General features: G+C 32.0%; 1 long non-coding RNA gene and 1 other non-coding gene across 4 annotated transcripts; both read right to left on the bottom strand.

Annotated features, from left to right (window-relative positions):
* Nucleotides 1-2,075: 2,075 nt before the first annotated feature.
* On the bottom strand, nucleotides 2,076-2,182 carry LOC145080832 (small nucleolar RNA R71). Its single transcript, XR_013695414.1, has one exon. It is a non-coding gene; the product is annotated as a small nucleolar RNA R71 (small nucleolar RNA).
* Nucleotides 2,183-5,885: 3,703 nt separating this feature from the next.
* On the bottom strand, nucleotides 5,886-7,293 carry LOC145072449 (uncharacterized). Of its 3 annotated transcripts, none has more exons than XR_013691026.1 (5): nucleotides 7,068-7,293; nucleotides 6,889-6,973; nucleotides 6,295-6,345; nucleotides 6,092-6,138; nucleotides 5,886-6,009 (listed from the first exon to the last, which is right to left on the bottom strand). It is a non-coding gene; the product is annotated as an uncharacterized LOC145072449 (long non-coding RNA). The 3 variants fall into 3 exon arrangements; XR_013691024.1 differs by having other exon boundaries at nucleotides 6,283-6,345; XR_013691027.1 differs by having other exon boundaries at nucleotides 6,092-6,345; nucleotides 6,889-6,990.
* Between the last annotated feature and the right edge of the window lie 2,424 nt (nucleotides 7,294-9,717).

The following is a 9,717-nucleotide window of genomic DNA, read 5'->3' on the forward strand; positions in this document are numbered from 1 at the left end:
AACAAAAATCTCGATGATAAGCACAATAACTGAGCTCACGACGTAAGCATTATAATCACACGTTGTGAGGAAGGTTCTTCCAGAATATAATTGTGCGGAATGCAATTGCCTTGCCATACACAAGTTGATCTGATATCACGATGCGAGACCTTAATTCTCATGACGTGAGACACAATTTTATGGAAACTATAAATACTCCTTCACATATTGACTTTAGGAGGTTTGATCTGATTTTTTGGAGAGATAGTCGATTTTAGAGGCCAAAGATTTTCGAAAACAACCCTTTGGAAGAGAATATTTGGAGATTGAAGATTTGAAGATTACACATCACATTCAGTATGCATTAGATTAACTATATCGAATTCTTATGTTTTTGTATGCTTATTTTCTGGTATGAGTAGCTAATCATTAGTCTTTCGTTTAGTGTAGATGAACCCTAATAATTTGTGATAGCTTCTTATATTTGGATTTGATGAAGTTGGCCAATGCATGTGTTCGATTATCATTACCTAGCACGTTAAAGTTTACATCTTTTGTTGCTTTGATTCAAGTTAAGTGTAGTTTTGTGACTAATTGAATTGCATGAACTTGTTTACTTAGTAGTTTATGATCATTAAATTGTTAGAATTAGGATTAATCACATCTTAGATTGTGTAATAAAGGTAACAACTTTAACTGAGTTGGAGAAGATAAATTTGATCAGAATTATGTTTGGTAATTTTTCTTGATCATAGATGATTATCTAGATACATATTACATATCCTAATTACCATTAATAATCAATTTTGTGTTTGCTTATGTATCATCATTACATATTATTTCATTAACTGTTGAAAATATTAGGAGATTAGATCAAGACTGCTAATTATATTTATATTGATAACCAACTAAATAAATCTATACTTACAAACTACACATAGGAAAAAGGGGGATTTGAAGAGAAACGGAAGTATCTTCTTAATCTTATTTACTATCTTTTTTAGTTAAGTGTCTAGTTTAAGTTAATTTGTACTTGCAAAATCAGATAAGACCGCATCTTTACTTATTGTTTTTAGATTAATTTTTAGTAAATATTTTATTAGCTAAATCTGTTCTCTGTGTTCGATACCCAACTTACCTAAACTATTCTATAAATTTGACTAGGTACATTGTCTAAGTGCAATTAGTTAGTTAAGTAGGTTAGGATTATTAATTTAAAACTAGATAGCATATAAATTGCACATCAAGTTTTGGCCGTCGTTGCCAAGGAATAACTATTTCAATTGTTAATATAATTACTTTAGGTTAATCGATCTTTTTTATGGTGTAAAAACCGCAAAAAGTTAATTTTCTGCAAAAAAAAAAAATATATCAGTTCTCTCAATGTGAGGGATACTCCTCATGACGTGAGTTCGGTGTTTTTCAATTTTTCGTTTATTTTCTTTCTAGTTCAGTTTTATGCGTTTTGTTTTTCTCTTATGTCATCGATTTATGACCCGATGATCTAGAACTCCAATAGTTCCTCCACTTAAAAAACCAGAGTCATCTTTCCAAAAGAAGAAAGACAAGAATGTTGGTGATTCTAGTAACACTGTTGAATTTGACAAAATTGAGCTTCTTGAGAAAACCCCAAGCAAGAAGGAAGTAATATACAAGCTAGAAACAACTACCGAAGAATGTTCAGGAGACAAGATAAAAAGCGAGGTCGAAGAGATGACAGACATAACAGATATGAAGATGTAGGAATATAAGAAAAGGTTGTGTAACAACAACGGGTCGGGTCTTGTACCACCCGAAATTCTAGCAACCACCAACTTTAAACTCAAGGGGCATATTTTAGCCATGGTGAAGGATATCTCATTCTTTTGGAACAACCACAAAGACGCCTTCAAGCATATCGATGAAGTCTTGGACATTGCTAACTACTTCAATGAACCAAATGTCAATAGAGATGCGATTTTTTAAGAATGCTTCCAGTAACACTTACTGGAGATGCAAACGTTTGGTTGAAGTCACTCACACCTAGAGGTATTCGAACATGGGACAATCTTAAAGATGCGTTTATTGAACAATTTAGTCCACCTTTAAAGATCTCAAAGCTAAAGAAGAAGATATCAAACTAACAACAAGAAATGGGAGAGCCATTATACGAAGCTTGGGAGAGATATGGGGGCCTTATAAGAAATTTTCCTCAACATGACTTGAACGTGCAACAAGAGGCATCTATTTTCTAAATGGGGTGAACGTTACAACAAGACAAATTCTTGATTCTCATGGGCCAATAACCAAGAAGAATCTGACCACAATAAAAGACCTAATCGAATAATTCGCAAAACACTCTCGAGAATACCATAATCTACAAGAAGATGCTATAAAAGGAAATGGAAATGGAGGGAATGGGAACATAGGGGCAGTATTGGCAAAACTAGAAAACATGGATCGAAGAATGACGAAATTAAATCAATCTATACATGCTATAAGAGTTGGTTGTGAAAATTGTAATGGGCCACACCTAACTAGACATTGTGATTTGGATGAATATGGAAATAGAAAAGCTCAAGTGTGTTACTTAAGTGGTAACAAATATGATGAAGTTCGGAGGAAGCGAAATAAAGAGTGGTTGTCATATGAAGAATACAAAAAACAAAAAGAAGAAAAATGTAGGCAAACCGAATAAGGATACTACCAAAAAGAACAACTACCACCCAAAAGGAAGATGGATTTTGAGCCAATGCTAAATAGGTTTATGGAAACCTTTGAAAAAAGACACAATGCTACAAATGTTATTATAAGAAATCATCAAGCTTCTATAAAAATATTGAGACTCAACTTGGGCAATTGACTACACTTATCAACAAAAGGTTACCATAAAAGAATCTTGATAAAAAAATGACAACCACATGTAATAGTCATAATCAATGATAAAGACCCTCATTCCACTACAAACTAAATGACATTTAGTGACATAGAAAAAGCGCTACTAAAAACCGAAAATGTGCAACTATAGCCCCCGTGAAGAATCAGCGGCACAAAAAAAAGTGGCAATAAACCCGCTCCCACTAAAGGCCTTTAGTGACACTTTTTTGTTGTGCCGCTGCAGCCTTATTGGGTTTTAGTGACACTTTTTTTATTATGCCACTAAAGAACTTTTGAGTTTTAGTGACACTATTTCTATACCACTATATAATTGCTAAAATAAATATTATTTTATGCTTTTATTGTCATTTTTTTACCATAAAAACATTACATTTAAAGATTTGGTCCAATTTTTTAAAATTTAAATAGAATATAATATAATAAAAAGACAATTAATATAATAATTGAAAAACATAATACCGTTACGTTAACTTAAATTTAACGTCTCTAACAACAATATTATACATTACTTAAAACACATGTCTTAAAAAAAAGTCTAAATTTTGTGGTAGTACTGAACATAAAACTATCAAACTAAATAAAACTTTTTTTACCTCTAACTTTGTATAATGCTCCTCTTGTTCATCCAAATTAAGAACCACCAGCAAAACCTGTTTAACCACAATATGTTATTAATTAATTCCATTTATACAATAATCTAAAAAACAGGAAGATTAAAAGAAAAAAAAAATCAACATAGTATATGCAGCAACAAATTCATTTATAAAGCAATAAATCAACACTCAACACGGCAACTTATTGCCATGGAGAATTTGAAACTCACTGATGGAAGACTTGGAAGTCACTAGTGGAAAGACTTGGTGGGTTTTAATGGTATACATTTTAGACCCAAATACAAGAACAAACAAAGCTAAATTTTAATCAATTAAAAAAAGATGTGTTTACCTGTTCCCTTATGCCTATAAACTTTAGTGTAATCTCTTCAAATGACAATGCATAGTTTATCTAAAACAAAGTAAACAAATAATCTTAACACACCCTCCTAATATTGCTTTAGCCACACAATTAATATGGGACACTACACAACTCAACCTACGTGTTTAAAAGACCAGTGTGGCATAAAATAATTCATTCTATTGTCCTTTAATTTTCAAACTTAACTAACAAACACATTGAAAAAAATAGAACTTAATGATAGACTTCAAGACATCAATATTTCAGTGGGATTAGAACTTTAGAAACTCAAAACCCAAAACCAGCAACTAATTTTAATGGGATTGGGAACTTTGGAAATCTAAAACTCAAAATGGTCAAACACTTGAGTGATTATTACGCATAACTCCATCAAAATGAAATTAAAGGGTTTATAATGAAGGGTTGCAGGTCTATAGAAAAAACCAAAAGAAAAACTAAACAATACATACGAGGGAAAACTGCAATAAAGTCCTTACATATTGGCTTTATAATCGATTTAGTCCCTATATATTTTTTTTATTCAATTAAGTCTCAAATACCGATAATCGTATTCAATTTAACCCTTTGACCCAGTCAACAGGTCATCTAACTTTCAAAAATTACATTTTTGGCCCAGATTTCAAATCTTATTACAAATTTGATCCAAAATTTACACTTTTGGCCCAAATTTTAAATTTTGTTACAAATTTGGTCCACACTTTACCCTTTTTGCCCAAATTTTAGAATTTTATTATGAATTCATCCTAACTTTAGTTTTTTTACAACTTTTTTTCTCAAAGAATTATTTGAAATATGTTTTTTCTTTATAACATCATATTTATACAAAAAAAACGTATTTTCACATAAAAATCTTATATTTTATATATAAAAACTTTCTTCAAAAAGTTTTTTATATATCAAATATTTAGTTATAAAAATAAGTATTTATTAAGTATATAAATATATAGAAATCCGTTTTTCTAAAAAAAATGTATACAAAAACGTATGTTACAAAAAAAAAATGTATACAAACACCTATTTTATCTATATTTTTTTTATAAAATCGTGTTTGTTTATATTTTTTTTATAAAAACGTGTTTGAATATTTTTTTTATATAATACGTGTTTGTATACATTTTATAAAATGTATACAAACACGATTTTATAAAATATATACAAACACGTATTATATAAAAACTTATTTAAACACGTTTTTATAAAATGTATACGAACACGTATTATATAAAAAATTATTCATACACATTTTTATAAAAAAAAATATAAACAAACACGATTTTATAAAAAAAAATATAGATACATACCTATTTGTGTACATATATATATATATATATATATATATATATATATAAAGATGATAGGTGTTTGTATACAGTTTTTTATAAAAACGAATTTATATATATTTATATACTAAATAAATACATATTTTTATAACTAGATATTTCATATATAAAAAACTTTTTAAAAAAAGTTTTTATATAGAAAATATAAGATTTTTATGTGAAAATACATTTCTTTTGTATAAATATGATTTTATAAAGAAAAAACATATTAGAAACAATTTTTTGAAAAAAAAAAGTTGTAAAAAAAACTAAAATTATGATGAATTCATAATAAAATTCTAAAATTTGGGCAAAAAAGGTAAAGTTTGGACCAAATTTGTAAAAAAAAATTAAATCTGGGCCAAAAGTGTAAATTTTGGACCAAATTTGTAATAAAGTTTGAAATCTGGGCCAAAAATGTAATTTTTAAAAGTTAGATGACCTGTTGACCGGGTCAAAAGGTTAAATTGAATACGATTACCGGTATTTGGGACTTAATTGAATAAAAAAAATATATAGAGACTAAATCGATTATGAGGCCAATATGTAGAGACTTTATTGTAGTTTCCCATACATATGAAAACAAAGTAAATGCAAATAAATTTGTTATGTATGTATAGCAAATGATTAGTGAAAGAAAAAGAGCTTAATCTAATAAATAGCAATAAACAAATAACAAATCAATGAAAGAAGATTATTTTATTACTTTAATATTAATATTATTATTATTATTATTGACAATCTATTATTTTTATATTATAAAAAAAGAAGATGATTTCTTATAACAATAGAAGATAATCTCTGAAATGATGGAGCACGGGCTACATATGAAGCAGCTGCAACTGCTGCTACACGTATCCTGTTGAAAACAAATATTAGTTGATTTTTTTATTTTCATAAAAAGTAGAATAGCATATTATAATTCTATAAATTTAATGTACCTTTTATGCTGATCAACATATTCATCAGTCACATCTAGAATCTCCTCCTACATTCATAGAAAATTTTACCATGTATTTAAAATTTAAAAAGCAGATGGATACTTTAAACTACACATGGGATTTAAATGTGTAGATTATAGGCAAGGGAAACAAAAGAAGTTCCTCAAATACATCTTCTAAAGTGATTATACCAGTGACTTCACCTTCTTCAATATCCTCAGTTAAATAAGACACTCCATTTGCTCCAACATCCCCTAGATTAGCAAAAATTCATGGTTCCACATCAATTGCTACATTATCACTCTTTTTTGGTTCTTCTTCAAGTGTAAAAGGAAGAAGATGAATATAAGAAAAATGGAGATAAGTTATTTAACAACAACAATATCAACAAATTTGGGTTTAACCAAAAGCAAGAAGGTAATATAATTGAAAAAACTAAACAATATTAGGCCAGTGAAGTCAAATCACTAACTTAAGTAGCTAAACGTGATTTTTTAAGAAATCATACAAGCTCTAAATTCATTGCAAACTTCATTTTAGTTCAAAATATACCTAGACACTACAAAGTTGGAAAATATAGTTTAATCCCACTGTAAAATGTTTTTTTTTTCATTTGAGTATTTCATCAAACACCTTCTCTTCATCTTTGTTTCAATGATCTCAACAAGAGATTTAACCCATTCACAATCTATAAACATAATTCTTCAACATTAACACAACTAGATAATAATAGAGCATTAAAAACTTGCGAAAGAAAAGAAGAAATCAGAACAAGAAGAAGAATGAGAAATCGGTGCCTGATGTTGATGAAATCGCGGGAAAAGAATGAGAAGGCAGACGTGGATAATAAAGTCGGCGAAGGCTGATGTGGTGTAATCTCCCCTGACAATAAAAAAAAACTTCAAGGCCATTAAAGCTTATACCAGAATTCGAATTGAAAAAGCAAATGGAAAATATGAAGCAAAGATTGGCTCACCTGAGCTTCGATCTGATGAGTTCCAAAGAAATCAAGGAAAGAGTGGAAGATGAGATATTTCATGCTAATAAGAACCCAGTTGTTGTCATCGGTGCATGTAGAAACTGAGGCCATCTTTGATCTTGAAAATCCATACCAACACCGTCAAACCCTAGCGAAGTGTTGGTGTTCACCGAAGCAACCATATTGACTTTTGAGAAAGGTTTTTTCACGTTCTCGTTTTCGGGGTGGGGGGATTATGTCATAAAAATTGGAAACAAAGAGGGAAATTAAAAGATGAAAATGAGAAACAAACTTTGGATGTGGCGGGAAGTTTTTAATTTTAGGAGAATCATAAGTGCTAAAATGAAAATAACAATAATACATAGGCACAAAAAAATATATGTCACTAAAACCGATTATATATAGTGGCACAAACACACATATGACACTAAAAATATATTATAGTGGCACAGAAACGAATGTGTCACAAAACTTATGCCATTAAATGTAATATTGTTTGTAGTGTTTAGAGCCTATTGTAAAGTCCTCAAAAACTAAGAACCAATCGGTGATCAACACAAAGAACATGCTAAAATGATAAAACAAGAAGGAATAGAAGCAAGAATGATCCAAATTGCACACGTTTATATTGGCTACAAACGCCAGGTACAATAGACTCGAAACACACACATACGACTGTAAACTGCTACAGTAATCTGAGACCAACTGGCACTATATTTATGGAACTGTGGCTGCAAACACGTTTACAGCCGTAAACATCACCCAACCGCAAACACAACCTAACCGCAAACCATTACAACTACATGAACAAATACTAACACAACCTATACAAATGAATGCCTAGATCAAACCAACAAAATATGACCTAACAGTCTCCCCCTTGGTTTGAGGCAAGCATGAACTCAATCTTTCTCAATGATCAGCACGTCGGATCTTCCCATTGCCCCAACCACATCTTCTTCCAAATAATTTCAGCGATCATACCCGTAAACTTTTTAGCAGCAGACTCGAAGATCTCATTCTTAACCACGATTTGGTGTTGTGTAACATCCTAATTTTCAAGGCCAAAATTTTCATTTTTAAATTAAGTGACTTATAAAAATCTTTTAACAAAACAGTGTCAATAGCATATTAATCCATAAAAACCAACATGACATGTCTGAAAAGATAACATCAAATAGTAATAAAATCAGAGTATAACCCATGGATCACATAGTGTAGAATCTGATGTGCGTGTGATGTGCCGCTACCGCGCCGACTCTTTCCCCTTCGCCGAGGAGGTACCTGAAATAAAACTGAAACTATAAGCACAAAGCTTAGTGAGTTCCCCCATCATACCACATACCACATAGTAGTGCCTATTCCTCGGTATCTTTCAACCTGTAACCTCCCATTCGGTATCTTTCAACCGGTAACCGAGAGCTAACCTCTCCTTCAGTATCTTTCAACCAGTAACCAGAAGCTAACCTCCCCCTCGGTATCTTTCAACCAGTAATCGGGACTATTTCACCCCCTACCGCTATCACATACTGATAATACTGCTAGGCATGCATGGGTATTATCCACCCCCTTCAGTATCTTTCAACCGGTAATCGGGGACTATCCCACCCCTACCACTACTACACATATATCATAATATCCTAGCACATAATATAACATATTCAACATACCATATGATTATCACAAAGACAATCATCTTTACTATGTACCCCTGATAATGGGCCGGCCTTGGTGCCTTAAACCCATTTCTACTGGAAGGTAACTCACCTCGATGTCGTGTAGTGCCTGCACTATCCTCGGTATGGAAATCAACTCTTCTCGACTCTTTAATCCCTACACAACATCCTCTCTACATTACTATTTCATACTCATAACCCTTACAAGGGTGACTCAAGTCCAAGTTAAAGCCAAGGTTAAAACCCTGGTCAAATCAACTTTTGGTCAAAGTCAACATCTGGTCGACTAGACTCGCTGAGTTTGTTCACCAACTTGTCGAGTCCCGACATCCACAAATTGTTACAACCCCATCCCTACTCGTCGAGTCTAGTAGGAGATCAACGAGTTCGCCTTCAATAAAACATCGGGACCTTCTTCAACTGACTCATCGAGTTCATCCTAGAACTTGTCGAGTTCATCTTTATCTGTATGAAGGTGTTTAGTCTACGAATCGTCGAGTTCTCCTTGAACTTTTCTAGTCTGTCTTCATGTGGTTAGGAGATTGCCTTGAACTCGCCAAGTTAGCTCATACACTCGTCGAGTTCTATGATTTCCAGGTCCCTAATGAACCTAGACAACTGAGTGATCTTTAATCTCAGCATCTGGTCCATCAACAGGTAGGATTTTATGGAAAATACGACCCGACTCCCTGAGTCCCATGAATGACTTGTCGAGTCCCTCTTTGTCCCAAACTATATAGTTGATTTAATCGGTCTTAATTCATCCAAACCATAGATCTGGCCTCCTATGGTCCATATTATACGTAAAGCTACGAACATGATGTCCATGCATGGGGTTTTTGGACCAGATGGCTCTAGAACGAAGTGTACAAGATGCATGGGGTGCTTATGGCAATAAAGTTGGCACCTTTATGGCTTAAGAACCCCCAACGGTTCCAGATCTGAAGCTAAGCCCTCAATGAACCACAAAA

Source organism: Lactuca serriola, chromosome 1 (genome assembly GCF_051521515.1).
Source record: "Lactuca serriola cultivar US96UC23 chromosome 1, Lser_US96UC23_V15, whole genome shotgun sequence".
Taxonomy (NCBI): domain Eukaryota; kingdom Viridiplantae; phylum Streptophyta; class Magnoliopsida; order Asterales; family Asteraceae; genus Lactuca; species Lactuca serriola.